The following is a 20777-nucleotide window of genomic DNA, read 5'->3' as shown; positions in this document are numbered from 1 at the left end:
TCGGGTAGGCCCCCTACATGCAAAATTGGCACTTTTCGCAGATGATTTACTATTATTTGTAACAAAACCACATACTTCTCTTCCATCTATACTTTTAGAATTCCAGAAATTTAGCGAAGTAAGCAATTTTAAAGTTAAAGTGGAGTTCCACCCATAAATATAACATTACATCAGTAGTTTTAAAAAAATGTCATTAGTCCTTTACGAATTTTTTTTTTTTTTTTTTTAGATGCCTTCAAAGTGTTGTTGCTAGGCAGAATAGTTAATCTTCCCACTTCCTGCACCTAGGTGCTTAAGCTTCACCGCACAGACTCCTGGGAATGTAGTGGGTGTAACTTTCCAGCAGTCTGTGCACTCCCCAGTCTCAAAGAATCATGTGACTTGGATAGCACAGGTGCTGAAACCTGATCTGACACTGCTTGTGCAGCACTGAGCATGTGCGAGATCTGCAAGGCTGAAATCCAGGAAGTCATACAGTCTGGCTTCATGATGCCCACACTTAAGATGGCCCCAGTAAATTTCTATTTTATGAAGTGTCTAAATGCTGTAACAACCTAACAAAACGGACCTTAGTTTACAGACTAACTATACTAGAATACATTAAGCTTGTGTATTACAGGGGTTCGGAGTGGTGGTTATATTTAAAAAGTGAAATTGTGGCCGGAACTCCGCTTTAACTGCAACAAATCAGAACTTCTAAATATATCTTTATCTCAAGCAAATATGAAGCGAATATCGAAGAACTTTTCCTTTAGGATTTGTTCCGAGTCGATTCAGTACTTAGGGATTAATATCTCAGCTTCAACAGCACAACTATATTCCCTAAATTTTCTTCCGATGTTCAATAAAATCCAAACGACTTTGACATCCTATGCACTTAAGAAACTTTCCTGGTTTGGCAGAATTAATGCCCTTAAGATGGATATACTCCCTCGGCTTTTATACTTGTTTCAAACAATTCCAATTCATCTTCCGGCTGTGTACTTCCATAAAATACGCCGGCTATTCTCTAGGTTTATAAGGAACTCAGTACAGTCCAGAATTAGCTATGGGACATTATCCCTCCCAAAAAACAAAGGTACCAGATGTTTCTATATATCATAAAGCAACTATATTAACACAAATTATTGACTGGTTCCACCACTCCGAATCCAAGTTATGGGTACAATTAGAAGGTCACATAAACCCTATAGATTTATGTGCACTTCCATGGACCTCGTCCACCCTACGCAGGGGCCTTTCAATACCAGCATATCTCACTAGGCAAACACTGCATATATGGGATAGTTTGATACCCATTTACAAAATATCAAAACAATTGAGCCCTATGACTCCTTTCTTTGGAACGCCGGATTTTTTACCAGCCTTACATTCAATTACGTTTGGCCCCTGGTATAAACAGGAACATAGAAGAATTGTTCAACTCCTCCAAACAGACTCATTATCACTGGTAGATTCTCCATCTACAATGATTTCTCATAAGCCGGCGCAGTGACTTCAAAGACATCAAGCTTTATGTTATATACGGTCAATCCCATCAAAACAAGATATTTATGCTAAACCAACTGCAATTGAATCTCTGCTCCTGCAAGAAGAACCAATATCACATTTGATTTTGGTATTATACTCTATTCCAGTGGTCTCCAAACTGCGGCCCTGGGGCCGGATGTGGCCCTTTTCTCGCTTTTAACTGGCCCTTGGGGCACTATTCCTTCCACTGATACAAGACACTATTGTGCCATCTGACACCAACAATGGAGCACCATTTCTTCCGCTGACACCAACAATGAGGGATAATTTCTCCCACTGACACCAATAATGGGGCATTATTCCTCCCTATGATACCAACAATGGGGCATTATTACCCCCCAATACCAAATGTTTTGATGTTTACTCTCACTGGCCACAGCCCGGCCCTCCTAAAGTCTGAAGGACAATAAACCGCCCTTTGTTTAGAAAGTTTGGAGACCCCTGCTCTATTCTCTTGTTAGCAATCCACCCAGAACCCCCCCCCCTTTATACACGGAAATGGGAAGAAGAACTCCAAGAGAACTTAGCTCTATTGGACTGGCAAAAAAGTTTCATCTTGACCCATAAAATGTCAATAGATATAAGATCTCAAGTAAAGGTGTATAAACTGGTAAGCAGATGGTACATGTGCCCCTCTATCATGCACCAAATTAACCAGGATATATCGGATATCTGTTGGCGTTGTCATGAGTCAAAAGGAACTATGCTTCATATCTGGTGGGAATGTACCCCGGTGAGAAGGTTCTGTAAACAAATCTTTGACCTATATGAAAAACTAATGGATACAACTCTCCTCGCATCACCCAGAGTGGCTCTCTTAAACATGATTTCAGGATCTCTAAAGAATGCAAAGGAGGATATGTGCTTAGATATTTCCTTGCTGCAGCCAGAGCAGTTATCCCTCGATACTGGAAATTAAGGACAGTACTTTCCCTGGGGGAATGGGCAATAGAGAGAGACCTTGTAAGAGATTTGGAAGGTCTGCTGGCACGAGAAATGGGTAGGGAAGAACAGTTCTCTCACACTTGGTCCGTATGGTCCGAGTTTAGAAAATCAGCGGAGTTCCCTATCTGGGTTAAAGGGAGTGTAGCTATGTTGGAGTGACTATAGGTATTAGGGGTTTCCCCCCCCTTTCTTTTTTTTTTCTTCTGTTTTTCCCTTTTTTTTTTTTTTCTTTATTCTGTTCCTCCCTTTTTTTCCTGTATTCCTTTTCCTTTATATGAAGATGATATGCATAGTAAATCTGAAAGAATTTATAATGTATACATATTGGTAATGGTCATCATTTATGTTTATCTGATGTCTATAGGGAAACCCCTGTAGGATGATTATAAAACAATAAAATAAAATTGTAAACCATACAATGAACAGGTCATTAATAAAGCGATACCAACACAGTACTGATTGTAGAAAATTATGATACACTTCATTAGCAAATGTCCTCCTCTCCCAGGCCCCGAGATATAAATTGGCGTAGGCAGGGGCACAGGATGTGCCCATTGTCACGCCTTGGCATTGTAGAAAGTGTTGATCCTCAAAAATAAAGTAATTACGGGTAAGAACAAATATTAACAATTTCAACAAGAATTCATTTAGGGGCCACGAAGTGTGATCCTGTTCCATCAAGAAGGATCTGGCCATCAGGACTTCCTGCTTGTGGGGGATGCTCGAGTATAATGTCTCGACGTCAATCGCCACGAGGAGGGAGTCCGGAGGGACATGGATCCCCTCAATGTGCCGTAGAAGGTCAGATGTGTCCTGAATGTAGGAGGGTAGACTTGTAAAATGGAGCATGAGGAAGTAGTCGACAAATTTGCAAGCATGATCGGTCAGAGAGCCAATCCCCGACAAGATAGGTCGACCTGGGGGTTGTGAGAGGTTTTTATGCTTTTTGGGCAGTGTGTAGAATGTCAGGGTCCTAGGGTGTTTAGGGATAAGATAGTTAAGAGTATCTTTGTCAATAAGACCATGCCAGAATGCACCCGTACAGAGTTCGCAGAATTCGTTGATGATATGAAAGAGGGATGGGTTTGTACTAGGTGGAATTATTAAGTACATTCTCGACAGAATGTTCAGTCTGCTTAAGCGCAAGTCTCACTTGCACTGGCATACTGAATACTTTAGGCAGTATATTCGAGAAGATACTTGCCCTCTCGGTTTGAGGATCCAGCTGTTTCCCACCATTAAGGATCCATCTCCCAGCTTTAAAACTTCCTGGGAAAAAAACCTTAACGCACTGCAGTTTGGAACTGATGAAAACACTTACTAACCATGAGAGGGGGCACACCTGGGCACTGCCCAGGGGCCCCAGCTGCATGGGGGCACCCAACACCACACATAAACGCACACACCGTAATGATGGAACTTCACCAGTGGCACCAAGGAAGGGTAAAAAAAAAAAAAAAACTTCCACCAAACACCAGTCTGCACACACACCAAGAAAACCCTCACCAGAAGCTAACCAAGCTACCGGGGGAGTTCCCACTGCACCTGTAACATCTACCACCCTTCACCATTTGATTCCCAAAGCTTTGGGCTCAACGTTGGTTAACCCAAGGAAAGCCCTCTTAGACATCGATTTTTTAGACTTGACGTCACCCGACCCCAAAAAACAACAATTCACCCGCAAAGTACCACTAACACCACTACCCAGCCACCTCCGACACCAACCAACTAAACATTATTAATCTTTCTTCCATTCCCCTGTCCACTGACGAATTGTCCGTGTTATAACTCGGACTTGGGTTTTGCCCCTTAGACCCATTACATGTCACAGAAACCATCAAAGACTTATACCGGTTTGCACAGAACCTCACCTTTAAATTTATCTACGATCTTGATCGCCAAAATACCAATTTGGAACAAGAATTATATGAACGTACTAAACATTTTACCATGGATGAGTTCCGTGCTCTACGTGACCTGATGTTGCTGTATGATGAGGGTTCCACCGATGACCCCCTCGCGGCTTCATTTGTCGGTACCACTGGGGTCCTCGGTGGAACCCCACCTACAGCTTCTGTGACAGCGCTTGTAGCATCTAGTCATCCTAAAAAATTCAAACTTAAGTCTCGTAAATTCCCGGACCTAATGACATGCCCAGCAATTTGGGCGTTCCTTCAACTTTCTATTAAAGCGGGAGTTCACCCATTTAAAAAAAAAAAAAAATCTCCCCTTAGCTTCCTGCTCGTTCGGTCTAGGGGAATCGGCTATTTATATTAAAATATGTGCAGTACTTACCCGTTTTCGAGCTGCATCTTCTTCCGTCGCTTCCGGGTATGGGTCTTCGGGAGCCGGCGTTCCTTCTTGAGTGACAGCCTTCCGAGAGGCTTCCGACGGTCGCATCCATCGCGTCACTCGTAGCCGAAAGAAGCCGAACGTCGGCGCGGCTCTATACTGCGCCTGCGCACCGACGTTCGGCTTCTTTCGGAAAATCGTGACGCGATGGATGCGACCGTCGGAAGCCTCTCGGAAACCTGTCAATCAAGAAGGAACGCCCATTCCCGAAGCCCATACCCGGAAGCGACGGAGAGGATGCGTCTCGTAAACGGGTAAGTACTGCACATATTTTAAAATAAATAGCCGATTCCCCTAGTAATAACGAGCAGGAATCTAAGGGGGAAAAGTGCCCTCTAAGGGTGAACCCCCGCTTTAAGGACCTGAAGCAAAACCAGTGGCAGGAGTTCCCTCCCAACCTCACCCTTCACCAACAATCTGCTCTGAAACAATTACAGAAATGTAAGGACATTGTTATAAAACCATCTGATAAAGGTGGCAATATCGTTGTCATGACACACCCCCAATATCGCATGATGTGTCACACCGTACTTAATAATTCCACCCTCTTTCAAATATTCAGGTTTTCATCAACTAATTCTGCGAACTCTGTACGGGTGCATTCTGGCATGGTCTTATTGACAAAGATACTCTTAACTATCTTATCCCTAAACACCCTAGGCCCCGACGTTCTACACACTGCCCAAAACGCATAAAAACCTCTCACAACCCCTGGGTCGAACTATCATGTTGGGGATTGGCTCTCTGACAGATCATGCTAGCAAATTTGTCAACTACTTCCTCATGCCCCATGTTACAAGTCTACCCTCCTACATTCAGGACACATCTGACCTTCTACGGTACATTGAGGGGATCCAGGTCCCTCCAGACTCCCTCCTCGTGGCGATTGACATTGAGACATTATACTCGAGCATCCCCTATGAGCAGGGAGTCCTGATGGCCAGATCCTTCTTGATGGAACAGGATCACACTTCGTGGCCCCTAAATGAATTCTTGTTGAAATTGTTAATATTTATTCTTACCCATAACTACTTTATTTTTGAGGATAAACACTTTCTACAATGCCAAGGCGTGACAATGGGCACATCCTGTGCCCCTGCCTACGCCAACTTATATCTCGGGGCCTGGGAGAGGAGGACATTTGCTAATGAAGCATATCATAATTTCCTACAATCAGTACTGTGTTGGTATCGCTTTATTGATGACCTGTTCATTGTGTGGACGGGCTCCCAAACCTTGCTTGGTGAATTCGTCCACACACTGAACAAAAACTCAGATAACTTATTCTTTACCAACTCCTTTGATGCCAAACAGATCTCGTACCTGGATCTCCTGATTACTAAAAACCCAGATGGCTTCCTGGGCACGGATCTGTACCGTAAACCTACAGCGGGTAACACGCTGTTACATGCCTCTAGTGCACATCCCAAATCCCTTGTGCGCAGTATTCCATTTGCGCAATATCTGCGCCTACGAAGAAACGCACGAGATGAGGATTTCCATGCCCAGGCTGCCTCCCTACGAGAACGGCTGCTCTTGAGGGGGTATACTCCAACTACTTTAAGGAAAGCCTTCAATAGGGCCAACGCCCACACTAGAACCTCTCTGCTCTACACCGCACCACGCATCCCCAAGAAACCAACCACTAAGGTCATTACTAAATTTTCAGCACACCATGGCCAACTACGTAGCATCTTGAATAGGCACTGGCATGTGTTGTCAGACCACCACACTCTGAGTAAACATGTATGTACTACTCCGGAACTAGTTTTCCGACGCGCTCAATCACTTAAGGACCGCCTGACCTGCAGCCATTACAAAGCTGCTGATGTTCCCCGTCTGGGACCTAGAGGCACATCACGATGTGGGCAATGCCCCAGATGCCCATGGATCCTGGAGGGACACACGTACAGGCTTCCTAATGGAGAAGTTTTCTCCCCTCAATTTTAAGCGAATTGCGGAACCACCGGTGTCATATACTTGATGCTATGCACTTGCCATGTGTTCTATGTTGGCAAGACCATTCGAGAACTTCGACAACACATTGGTGATCACCTCTATTGTTCGACCAATGGGAAATTGACCACCATTGGCCGACATATAGGTCTTCACTATAAATACAATTCTCTAGCGGTGCAGTTGATGGTTCTAGAGGCAGTGGCTGTTGACCCAAGGGGTGGGGATCAAGACAGAGTGCTACTACAACGAGAGGCGCTCTGGATCGAGCGCCTCGATGATACCACCTGGCCTCAATGAGGTCAATTCCATTAAATCATTTCTGTAACCTAACTATCCAGCTTCTGTAGAATAAACTATACCCCTTCATGATCCATCAGCCCCAGTCCATGTTCTTCTCTGCCTCTTCCTCTCTCTATCATTTATTGATTTCCATTATTGTTGTATTGTTTCTGACATTGTATTCAGATCCATGTCGGCTAAAGAATTGCTGCCTGCTCATTATGAGTATTATTGTGCAGCTTTTGCAACCACTTGCCGCTCATTTGTACATATTGCAACTGGGTCCTAGGGCCCTCATATTTTAGTTACTACTTTTTACACAGGTATCTCTAACATTATTACTTCCCTTATTCCTTGTCCCCCCCCCCTCCCCCCCTTTCCCCCCTCCCCCTCCTCTTTTTCTTCCCCCACCAAACACCCCCCCCCTCTCTCTTCCTGGCTTTCTGTCTTCCCCTGGTCCTTCTTCCTTCCTTTCCCTCCTTCAGTTATTCCTACCTTTTTCTTTTCCTCCCTTGTTCCTCTGCTGTGCTCTTCTCTTTTTCTCCCCTTCCTCGGCTGTTACCCTCTTTTCCCACTTTACCTTGTATATTCTTACTTCTCTTCTTTCCCCCTCTTCCCCCCCTTTGCCTCCACTTTCTGTTCCTGTAGTATACTCGCCCCCCTTCTTCCCTTTCGTCCCCCTTTTTTCCCCCCTCTCCTTTTTCCTTCCCTACTCGTCACCTCCTCTCTGTAGGTAAACCACACAGCACTTGTTCCCCTAAGTACTTCTCTAATGTTTCTATGTACAATTGATACTTTAATATTTGTTTGTTGGCACTTGATTGGCCTATGCATGTATATATGTATATACAGCCCTATTTTCTAACAACTATGTATCATTTTTAGAATTCTCCTGACGAAGCGACCCAGTCGCGAAACTAGTTGAGACTCCGTTCTGCGTGACCTCCACTCTCACCTTGATCCTCCCTGCGGGGACTATTCTCGCTCGGCTGGTCTCGCTACATGTCTATTGTCTTGTATTGTTGTTTTGATGTATTTTATGATTATGTCTGTCTTTTGGATACCATGTTAATAAATGTATATATTTTTTATATAATTACAGTACCGATATAGTCCTCTCGCCCCCTCCTGTCTTGGTCTTTTGGGTCCTTGGGGTCCCTTAAAGCAGTGGTTCACCCTTAGAGGGCACTTTTTCCCCTTAGATTCCTGCTCGTTTTTACTAGGGGAATCGGCTATTTGTTTTAAAATATGAGCATTACTTACCCGTTTACGAGATGCATCCTCTCCGTCGCTTCCGGGTATGGGCTGCGGGAATGGGCGTTCCTTCTTGATTGACAGTCTTCCGAGAGGCTTCCGACGGTCGCATCCATCGCGTCACGATTTTCCGAAAGAAGCCGAACGTCGGTGCGCAGGCGCAGTATAGAGCCGCACCGACGTTCGGCTTCTTTCGGTTACGAGTGAGGCGATGGATGCGACCGTCGGAAGCCTCTCGGAAGACTGTCAATCAAGAAGGAACGCCCGCTCCCGAAGACCCATACCCGGAAGCGACGGAAGAAGATGCATCTCGAAAACGGGTAAGTACGGATTATATTTTAATACAAATAGCCGATTCCCCTAGACCTAACGAGCAGGAATCTAAGGGGAAAAGGGGAAAAATTTAATAAATGGGTGAACTCCCGCTTTAAGTCCTAAATCTATTCTATAACGCATGTAGTAATTACTGGTGTCCCGTGATGTACTAAAAGAAATGTTGTTTTGTTACTCTTGGCATGGCAGCCACCTGGGGCCCCATGAGTTGCAAGTCTGCCCCTGGTTTCAGCAGTAAGTCACACAAAGGTTCAGGAATAATTTCAACAAAGTTCCCAGAAAGTCAGCAGTAATTCCAAAAACTGTCACCTGATTGTGGCTTTCCCAATGACGGTGAAATCCCTTCTATCTGAAATGGGTAGAACTGCACCCAATCTCTTCCCCATCACAAAAGCTGACGATCACAGCTACAGAAAAGTTAAAGAAACAAACAATATTTATCCTTTTGTTCGTGGACAGCATCTTATTCTTGACATTTAGGGTATTCGCCTTCTATCAGGAGAGGACTAGGCAGAAAAGCATGTTAAGTGTTAAACATACACCAAAACTGTACAGTACCACCCTGGGGGGCGGTCCCACTATGTACAACCCCTCTCCCTGCATCATGCAGCTCAGTTTTTTTCTGTCTAGCATAGGAAAATGACATGGCTCCCTGTGGGCCCATGTGGCCTGAGGATTTTTCGTTTCCAATATTTTTATTAAAGTTTTCAAATAAGAATACAAAAAGAAAAACAGCATTTGTCATTGCCATGATAACAAATGTACAAATACAAGTCGTTGTGAGTGCAAATACATAACCAGCACACACTATTCCCTTGGGTCCCTGTACTACAACTGTCAACTAACAAGATCTAAATCAAACCTCAAGGACCCATCAGGCAATAACAAAACAAAAAACAAATTAAATAAGAGGATAGAGAAAAGAGTAAAGAAAAAAAGGGATAGCCAATACAAGGGAAGGGGGGGTGCACTCCTACCTCAAAGAAGATCCCCCTGTGCTGTCCGATGGAGTATACAAACGGTCGGATTTTCCGACAAAACCCTGCCATCACACATTTGTTGTCGGAAAATCCAATTGTGTGTACGAAGCTTAAGAAGGGAAAAAGTTAACATATATGTATGCTACCATCGAGAACTTTCATGAAAGAAAAATGATGGTCATATAAATTTCTGGTGGTATAATGAAAGCAACACAAAACTATTCTTTTTGTCAATTTTTTTATGGTAAAACACATTTTAGGGCCTTTGATTTGCTCACCATGATCGCACTCCAAAATGTAATTTTAATTTATAATTTTTTTGAAAATTAGCATTACAGTAAATCAGTTTGTTAAAAAGAAATCAATTACATAACATATAGTAGAAAAGACCCATCATACAAACAACAGAATCAGCTTTCACTGTTAAATTCAGCAAATGAACATGAGCTTTAATAAATGTACAGTATTTTCATTTTGTGCTTACACAGAACATTGTTATATAAACTTTCTTTATACTTTATTATTATTACTTATCCTTCATATAACAAAGCAGAGGTTCTTAGCAAGTATGTTTCTTTACCCTAGAGGTATGTGCGACAGGGAATTCTCAGGCCTTGTACACACGACCAGACATGTCCGATGAAAACGGTCCGCGGACCGTTTTCATCGGACATGTCTGCTGGGAGGTTTTGGTCTGAGGTGTGTACACACCATCAGACCAAAATCCCCGCGAGAACGCGGTGACGTAGACGACACCGAAGTTCTCTGACACGGAAGGTCAATGCTTCCACGCATGCGTTGAATCAATTCGACGCATGCGCGGGATTTCGGGACGCTGGTTATACGTCATAACCAGCGGACATGTCCGATGAGTCGTACTAACCATCGGACATGTCTGACGGACATGGTTCCAGCGGACAATTTTTTTAGCATGCTAAGAAACTTTTGTCCGCTGGAAACCTGTCCGCTAGGCCAGGAAACCGGTCCGCTAGGCTGTACACACGGTCGGACATGTCCGCGGAAACTGGTGCGCAGACCAGTTTCAGCAGACATGTTGGGTCGTGTGTACGAGGCCTCAGAAATGTTTAATGTAAATGTATAATTTGTCACATTTGTAGTCAGTGATTTAAAATACAGAAAAAAAGGTGGTCAAACTTTTAGAATTTGATAAAATGTAGGATTCTGTACAGTGCTGTGAAAAAGCATTTGCCGCTTCCTGACTTTTTTTTTCTAGATTTTTCACACTTAGACCCCTTTCACACAGGTGCCGCCAATAGCGTCCTTGGTAAAATGGCGGTAAAACGCTGCCATTTTACCGTCGGATTTGTGGTGCAAAAACCGCCTGCAATGCGTCACTACAGCGGAATATTGCCGGCGCTGCCCGTTGATTTCAATTGGCAGAAACGCATTAGGGACAGTGAGTTCCTTCAAAATTATGTCGGGGATGTTGGAGGGAGGAGTCTCGTAATGGCGCTGCTGGAGGAGATCCTCGGTGCATAGCAGGAAGCCCTGAACTCCCACCTTGTGCATTGTATGATGTTGGCAGGGAGATAGACCTTTCTGCCCACCCGCCCGTCTGCAAGGCTCTCTCCTCCTTACCATCGCTGGTCCCGCACGGCTCCCTGTACTGCCGGGTATTTCGGATTCTTCGCGGCTGCCCACTTCCCTATGTGCGGCTGCACAGGTGTTCCTTGTCCCCCTCCCTCCCCCCGCAGAGAGGGAGGAACGTGACAAGAGAGGCGAGCAGCACTGCAACAGCCCTGGCTGCTAGGAGAACTCTCAGGCAGTTTCGGACGAAGTCTGAGTGGGGGAGGCAAACCCTGAACCCCCAATTTCTACTGAGGACTGCAGCCCCACTGAAAATTCACTGAAATCCCTGATGGAGCTTCTGAGGTAATCCCCTCCCCCCCCACGTACTCCCTGCAGTGGCCCCAGCTCTGTAACCAGCAGTGGAAACAGTCACAGAAGATACGTTCCTGATCAAAGTCACTGATGTGGAGGTGGCAAGTACAAGGAATCGCTACTATTACCTAATACTGTGAAAATATGCAAAAAAAAAAAAAAAAAAAGAGACTGTTTGAAAGAATATCAGTGTATACGGCATATGGTATATGTGAGTGAAGTAACAAATACCCCAGTGAGACACCCATAAGATACCTAGGAGGTGAAAGGTACCTGTGGTGCCATCGGGGTAGAAGGTGATGGTTACTGACTGTTTATTTAAATGGTATGAAATAACATCTGTGCAAGTACTGGGTATACTTCCTTTGAGAGTTAAACAGCGGAAAGAGAAAGGAGACTCAGCCGTGGAATCTATGTTACCTTCGAAGGTCAACACCTTTAAAGACCTCATTTATATACCTAAATACACAAAAACACTCACCACCCCACTAAAGTCTACATAAGATACCAGGGAAATTATTTAATAGAGCCGACGATGAGGGGCAGGTCAGGAAGAGGAGGAGCAACTCCAAAGTCACCCCGTCTAAGTCTACCCCCGAACTCAAGCCCAGACCCAATTAACAAATATCTAACACACGGAGGAAATAGTGGAAAGCAGACAACTGAAAAGGAGGGAAAGATCTGTATATTTCTGTCCATATATGCAAGCATTGACATTAGAAAAAGGGAAATTTATATATTGCAGCATAAGAATCTGTGGGTCGAAGCATGTAAGCTAAATGAAAACAAAACAATGACCGAGGTTAAATTTATGACATACAATGTAAGAGGACTGAACTCTCTGGAAAAAAAGACATATGATACTAAGAGAGTTGGAAAGATATGCTGTAGAGATTGTCTTTTTACAAGGAACGCATCTACCCCTGGATTCAAATACAAGAATGTATTCACGGGCTATTCCAACCTGATATTATGGGGATTTCCCAAATAAAAGGGCAAAAGGAGTTGCCATTGGAATAGGGAAAAATATAAGGTTTGAGTTGGAAGATAGAAAAGTAGACCCAGAAGGTCGGTTCTTGTTTTTGAAAGGGATCCTACAGGGAATTAGGTATATGTTAGTGAATGTCTACTGCCCCAATAAGAACCCTAAAAAAATATTTTAAAAGGGATCCTAGATGCCATAGAGGAGTTTAAACAAGGACATCCGATTGTCGCGGGAGATTTAAACTTCTTAATGGACCACGGTCTCGATAGTAAGTCTGGTGCACCGATGAGAGAAAGTAAACAATTGAAACAGATCAGAAAAAAAATGCATGCTAACCAGTTGTTAGATATATGGCGAATAGCCCATCCCAGTAAAAAAGATTATACATTCCACTCGTCTGTGCACGATACATACACGAGACTGGATTTTGTTCGATCACGCAATCTTAGAGTATGTGATGGAAACCGCAATAGAGATAACAATTTCGGACCATGACCCGATACTTCTATCCTTAAATTTAATTTTTAAATCCCCCAGTCCTGCTCATGTCAATTGATGCTGGGGGTTTTTGAGGAGTACACTACGAAGCATGGGGATGGGCTTAAGATTCATGAGATGGATTGAAAATCTTTATAAGTATCCTATGGCTAGGGTTAATGTCCCTTTCCTTCGGAAGGGACATGGATGTTAAATGAAGACCTAATAGAAGATATAGAAGTGACCAATAACTTAAAGTGGAGGTTCCACCTGAAAAAAATGTACGGCTTCACTGCCTGTTTTCCTTACTGTGGATGGCGGCGCTTGGAGCTGCCAGGATCGAGGATCGGCCTCGGCGGGGGTCGACATCGCTGGCGGCTAGGACAGGTAAGTGTCCTTATTAAAAGTCAGCAGCTCCAGTGTTAGTAGCGGCTGACTTTTAATAATTTTTTTTTTTTTAATGGAACCTCCGCATTAACAATAGAAATCGATCAATTTTTTTATATAAATTACACTTCTGATTTCACAAAGGCCACAATCTGGGAAGCCCGCGAGGCGTATATTAGAGGTAAATTAATCTCAATAGGGGCAGCAAAGAAAAAAAGAAAGGGAAATAAATATGAAACGGACAATAAGGGAGTTAAACGACTTGGAACAGCTACATAAAACTTACTCTAATAGGGAAATATATCAGAGAGTGGTTATAAAAAGAGACCAACTAAGGGAACTAATGGAGGAAGAGACTAGGAAAGTATTCAGAAACTTGGCAAAAGATAGATATAGGTGGCACAATAAGCCAGGAAGGTACTTAGCAAAAGTTTCAAGGAAAAAAAAAACTTTAAACTATATTGAGAGGATAAAAAATGAAAAAGGAGAAATGAAGTACAAAACAACTGTCATCGCTAAGACTTTCAGCCTAGGTTCACACTGCTGCGAATTCAAAATCGCGGTAAAATGCGCGATTTTACCGCGATTTTGCCGCGATTTCGGACGCAATTTAATGTAAATCGCGGCCCGAAATCGCAAAAAGTAGTACAGGAACTACTTTTTGAAATCGCAGATGCGGCGTCGCACTGATTAGGACAGTGCCATTGCCGACAATTGCCGCCGATTTGAGATGCGATTTGACATGTCAAATCGCATCTCAAATCGTTCCAAAATCGTACCCAGTGTGAACCAGGGCTCAAGGAATTTTATAGTTCTTTATATGCAATTATAAACAAAGAAACACCACAGGAGGAGAACCACAGGAAACTTAACATACAGCAATATTTTACAAAAGTAAATCTACCAAAGATAACAGTTGACAATACAGAATTCTTAGAGAGGCCAAGAATTCTTAGAGAGGCCAATAACACAAGAGGAACTCAATGATGCCCTAAAAAAAATTACCAGGGGGAAAAAGCCCAGGGCCGGACGGTTTCACGATAAAATATTATAAAAAAAAATCAAAGAGCAATTAGTACCAGCACTATGTACCTATTTTAATAATACAGGAGAAAATTAGGAATTCAGAAAAGAATCACTCTTAGCACTCATCACAATAATACCTAAAGTAGGCAAAGATAAATCCATCTGTTCCAGCTACCGCCCCATTGCGTTACTAAGCACAGATGTAACATTATACGCACAAGTACAAGTTAAAAAAACTTGATGCCAGACTTAATATAGATCAAGTAGGTTTTGTCCCAGGAAGGGACAATAGTATAGGAACTATGGGCCAGATTCACAAAAAACTCCGGCGGCGTAACGTATCGTCTTTACGTTACACCGCCGCAAGTTTTCGGCGTAAGTGCGGTGGCGGTGTATCGTAAAGACGTCCGGCGCAAGCCCGCCTAATTCAAATGGGGCGTGTACCATTTAAATTAGGCGCGCTCCCGCGTCGGACGTACTGCGCATGCTCCATTTTGAAATTCCTGCCGTGCTTTTGCGCGAAGTGACGTCATTTTTTAGAACGGCGACGTGCGTAACGTACATTCGTATTCCCGGACGTCTTACGCAAAAAAAAAATAAAAAAATTGAAATTCGACCCGGGAACGGCGGCCATACTTTAACATGGCTCGTCTAATAGTTAAGCCATGTTAAAGCAGGCTTAACTTTGCGACGGGAAAAAATTACTAGCGACGACGTAACGAACGCAAAATCCTTTGTTGATCGCCGTTAAACCTCATTTGCATACCCGACGCAGGAAAACAACGCGAACTCCACCCAGCGGCGGCCAAAGTATTGCATCCTAAGATCCGACGGTGTAAGTCAATTGCACCTGTCGGATCTTAGGGCCATCTATGCGGAACTGATTCTATGAATCAGCCGCATAGATACGACAAGAGATACGACGGTGTATCAGGAGATACGCCGTCGTATCTCTTCTGTGAATCTGGCCCTATGCTACTAATGTGTAGGGACCAAAAGAAGAAACCCCCAGTCCTGCTCATGTCAATTGATGCTGGGGGTTTTTGAGGAGTACACTACGAAGCATGGGAATGGGCTTAAGATTCATGAAATGGATTAAAAATCTTTATAATGTATCCTACGGCTAGGGTTAAGGTGAATGGAAGTGTGTCGTCTGCGTTTGAGATGTACAACGGCACAAGACAGGGTTGCCCGCTATCACCCCTCCTGTATGTAATCACACTGGAACCGTTGCTGGAAAAAAATAAAGGAAAAATGAGGATATAGGAGGGGTCAGGGTGGGAGATGAGGACAATAAAGTGGCCGCGTACGCGGACAACATACTTCTATACATAACTAAGCCTAGGTTGTCATTACCAAATATAATAAAATAAATTAAAAGAGTATGGTGAGCTTACAAACTTTAAGATAAACCCTACCAAAACTGTAATATTAAATTTAGGAATAGAAAAGAAAGAAGCAATAGCATAACAGGAATTCCCGTTCCCCTGGGAGACAGAGGCACTGACCTACTTGGGAATTAAATGAACCCCTACGTTAGAAAAAATACATCCGGCCAACTATATTCCATTACTGAACGAAGTGAAAGAAGACATAAAAGAAACTTTCGAGGAGACCGATTTCATGGATAGGAAGGATAAACTTGCTAAAAATGGTGATTTTACAAAAATCCTATATATATTTCAAATGCTCCCGATAGAGATACCCCAACCTTTTTTTAAAGTTATAAAAACAATTTCGAAATATATTTGGCAGAAAAAAAATAGCCAGAGTGAGTAATGTGCTTCTATCTAGGAAAAAAAAGACATTAAACGACATTAAAAGATATCACACATCGGTAATAATGGCAAGGTTATTAGAGTGGGCAAATACAAACACAAATAAGAGATGGGTAAAAATGGAAGATCACCGCTGCTAATGTGCTCCAAAGAAGCTGCTGGCAGGACTTTTTCTGACGCCCTGCCAGCGCACCGCTCCAATGTGAATAGAGCAGTTGTTTAAGGGCGGATTGCAGGTGCTATTTTTAATGCTATAGCGCCTGTAAAACACCCTCAGTGTGAAAGGGGTCTTAAATGATTCAGATCAAACAAAATTTTATATATACAAAGATAACCGAGTAAATTGTTTTTTAATGACAATTTCATTTATTAACCACTTTAGCCCCCGGACCACTAGGCTCACCAAAGACCAGAGCACTTTTTGCGATTTGGCACTGACAATTGCACGGTCATGCGACGTGGCTCCCAAACAAAATTGTTGTCCTTTTTTCCCGCACAAATAGAGGTTTCTTTGGTGGTATTTGATCACCTCTGTGTTTTTTACTTTTTGCGCTATAAACATAAATAGAGCGACAATTTTGAAAAAACAGCAATATTTTTTACTTTTTGCTATAATAAATATCCCCAAAAAATATAAAAAAGCTTTGCAAATTGGTGGTGTTTTTTAGGACCAACGGTAAATCATTCCTTACCCCCCTGCACTGAGAAAGCACATCCTCTTCATCTGTTTCTTCACCCTGGGGTCAACGACATTTGTTTGTCCCGCTGAACGTAGTGCTCTACCATGAGCATATTGTGTGAATTTTTTCCGGAGGTACTCTGGTCCACCTCCATGGACTATCCTATGCATAAACAAGGCCAATCTTAAACAGAACCTGCTCATGGACAGGCAACCAATGCAAGGTATTCAAATTTGGGGTGATATGATCTCTCCTACCAGCACCCACAAGTAACCTTGCTGCGGCGTTCTGAATTAGTTGGAGTCTATGCAAGATCTTTTTAGGTAGGCCAAGGTACAAAGCATTACAGTAGTCCAACCGACAGGTAATTGTTGCATGGATCAGAGCGATCTTATCTGAGTCATCATCTAGATAGCAGGAGCTTTAAGTGGAGGTGGCATGAACTCACTACTCCGCTCACCTGAGAGTCCAGAGTCAATCAGGTATCCAAGATGACCCCCAAGTCTCTCACCTGGTTGGCTATCTCAGGTATAGCACCGAACGAGGAAGGCCACGCGGTAATTGAAGTGTCTATGTCCCTGTCAATAAAGATGAACATTTCAGATTTTGTGCCATTTAACTTAAGAAAGTTGGCACTCATCCACAGATAGATCTCTTCTAAACAGGCTGCTAGTGGAGACTGGACACTATTTTCCCTTGACTTGCTCAGATAGATCTGGGTGTCATCTGCATACACATGGAACTGCAGACCATGGCGTCTGATCAGGTTGGTCAGTGGTCTCATATAGATGTTAAACAGGATTGGTGACGACGCCAACCCTGTGGTACCCCACAGGACAGGGAGCTGAAATTAGAGCGATAGGCTCCCAGCCTCACCCGTTGTGCCCCATCTGTGAGAAACAAAACCATCCATGCCAATGCCATCCCCTCGATCTTAGCTGTATTTTTAAGTCTATGCAGTAGCTGTGTATGATCGATGGTATCGAAGGTAGCTGACAAGTCCAGAAGTATCAGAGCTACTGTCAAGGAGAGGACGTTGGGGGCGGGAGGGGGTGGGAGTAGACACCTGTACTGGAGGAGGGGGCGATTTAGAGGAAAAAGGGGCACTGCAGCACATCCCTAAACCCTGCACTCTGTACACAGCACACCCCTGAACCCTGCGCTCTACTTAAAGCACACTCCTGGTATTTATCAATTACAGTCTCACTGTGCCATCAAATGCAGCCACTGTGCCATCAAACGCCGCCAGCATGCCCATCAAACGCCCGCCAGCGTGCCCATCGAATGCTGCCACTGTGACTTCCCCGCCCGTTCGCCGTCTGCTCAGCACTTACCCTGTATTCATTCACTTTCCTAACACACCTGGGTGAACTGCGAGCACCAAGCATGGCACTCGGAGTTCAAATATTTTAAAGCCTATTAGAGCCTATGGCTCTAATTAGGTGCTTCAAAAACACCCCCCCCCCCCCGACGCTGTAATTCAGGCCCCGGTCGAAAAGGGGCTGGGCGCCTGAATAGGGGAAGGCAGCCATGGATAGATTCATGCAATACATGAATCTATCCATTGGTTATAGCAGGATTGGCAAATGCGGCTGCCGGCTTTGGCCTGCCTCTATTTAAAAATATTTAAATATTTAAAATTAGTCCGAAATGGCTCTAAACACGGTCTGGATAAGTGGCTGCTGATACTGCATCAAGCTGTCAAGGGGTTCATTCTTATCCTTGTCAAGGATTTTTACTGACAAAGTTTTAGACTTCGGCCCGGATTCAGGTAGATCGGCGCATCTTTGTGCTGGCGTAGCGCATCTCATATGCGCTACGCCAACGTAACTCTGAGAGGCAAGAGCAGTATTCACAAAGCACTCGCTCCCAAAGTTGCGCCAGCGTAACGTAAATTGGCCGGCGTAAGCCCGCCTAATTCAAAGTAGGCAGGTAGTGGGCGTGATACATTTAAATTAACCGTGACCCCATGCAAATGAAGGGCCGAACGAACGGCGCATGCGCACGCATGCTCAGATTCACGTTGAATTTACTCCCTAAGATACGACGGCTCAATGCCTACGACGTGAACGTAAACTACGCCCAGCCCCATTCACGTACGACTTACGTAAACGACGTAAAATCCGACGGCTGTTCCGTCGTCCATACCTTTGCATGGGATGTGCCTCCTATAGGTGGAATAACTTTACGCCGGACGTACGCCTTACTTAAACGGCGTATACTACTGCGACAGGCGCAAGTACGTTCGTGAATCGGCGTATCTCGGTCATTTGCATATTCAACGCGTAATCAATGGAAGCGCCCCTTGCGGGCAGCGTAAATATGTGCCCAGGCTCCGACGGCGTAGGAAACCAACGTCGGTCGGATGAAGCCAAAATTCAGGCGTATCTTGTATTAAGAATCCGGCGCATAGATACGACGGCGCATCTGTGCACTTACGCATCGTATCTACACATACGTCGGCGTAAGAGCTACGTGAATCCGGGCCTAAATGTCCTTCACAAAAGTCTGTCAGTTGTAAAAATAACGGATGCAGTATACTGTATATACGCACACAGTATTTTTTATAATATATATATATATATATATATATATATATATATATAAAATCATTATTTCTAAACCAACCATTTGGCCAACCAAAGGAGAGGTAAATTATATTCTTGAGCTATGGTAGAGAACTCCAGAAACCATTTAATATTTTGAAACTCCCCAGCATCTGAAAAAAATAAACAACCATTTCTATTATAAATCGCAACATACACAAATATGGTCCATGGTCATGATTGTGACATTGGTGCTCGAAGCTCTACACCTCAAAATGTCCAAAAAGAACATACAGCCATATACTATTATTTATGGAATAATAATATTCAGGATTAAAAACTTTATGAAACTACTGCAGTGCAAGTTAGACCTACTCTCCACAGAAAGTAAATATTTAGAAACTTATGATCATAAATATAGTATGGAATATGAGGGCCTGATCACCTTAAAAAAAAAAAAAAAAAAAAAGAAGGACAATTGTCCGACTTAAAGGGGTTGTAAAGGCTTGTTTTTTATTTTCTAAATAGGTTCCTTTAACCACTTGCCGTCGCTGCACCGTCATTATACGTCCACAAGGTGGCTCTCCTAGGCGAGACCACGTAAATGGACGTCCTACCTCTTAGCCGCCACTAGGGGCGCACGCGCGCCGCCGAAGGCGCGCGCACGCGCCCCCCGCTCGCCCCCGACTCCCGTGCGTGTGCCCGCCGGGCACACGCGATCGCTCGGTACAGAGCGGGGAACGGGAGCTGTGTGTGTAAACACACAGCTCTCGTTCCTGTCAGCAGGGGAAATGCTGATTTTCTGTTCATACAATGTATGAACAGAAAATCAGTGTTTCCCCTAGTGAGGCCACCCCCCCCCCCCCCACAGTAAGAACACACCCAGGCATACTTAACCCCTTCCCCGCCCCCTAGTGTTAACCCCTTCACTGCCAGTGGCATTTTTATAGTAATCTAATGCATTTTTATAGCACTGATCGCTATAAAAATGCCAATGGTCCCAAAAATGTGTCAAAAATGTCCGAAGTGTCCGCCATAATGTCGCAATACCGAAAAAAAAATCGCTGATCGCCGCCATTACTAGTAAAAAAAATATTAATAAAAATGCCATAAAAATACCCCCTATTTTGTAAACGCTATAACTTTTGCGCAAACCAATCAATAAACGCTTATTGCGATTTTTTTTACGAAAAATATGTAGAAGAATACGTATCGGCCTAAACTGAGGAAAAAAAATGTTTTTTTTATATATTTTTGGGGGATATTTATTACAGCAAAAAGTAAAAAATATTCATTTTTTTCAAAATTGTCGCTCTATTTTTGTTTATAGCGCAAAAAATAAAAAACGCAGAGGTGATCAAATA

Source organism: Rana temporaria, chromosome 5 (genome assembly GCF_905171775.1).
Source record: "Rana temporaria chromosome 5, aRanTem1.1, whole genome shotgun sequence".
In the NCBI taxonomy this organism is placed as follows: domain Eukaryota; kingdom Metazoa; phylum Chordata; class Amphibia; order Anura; family Ranidae; genus Rana; species Rana temporaria.
Note: the sequence above shows the minus strand (reverse complement) of the source record.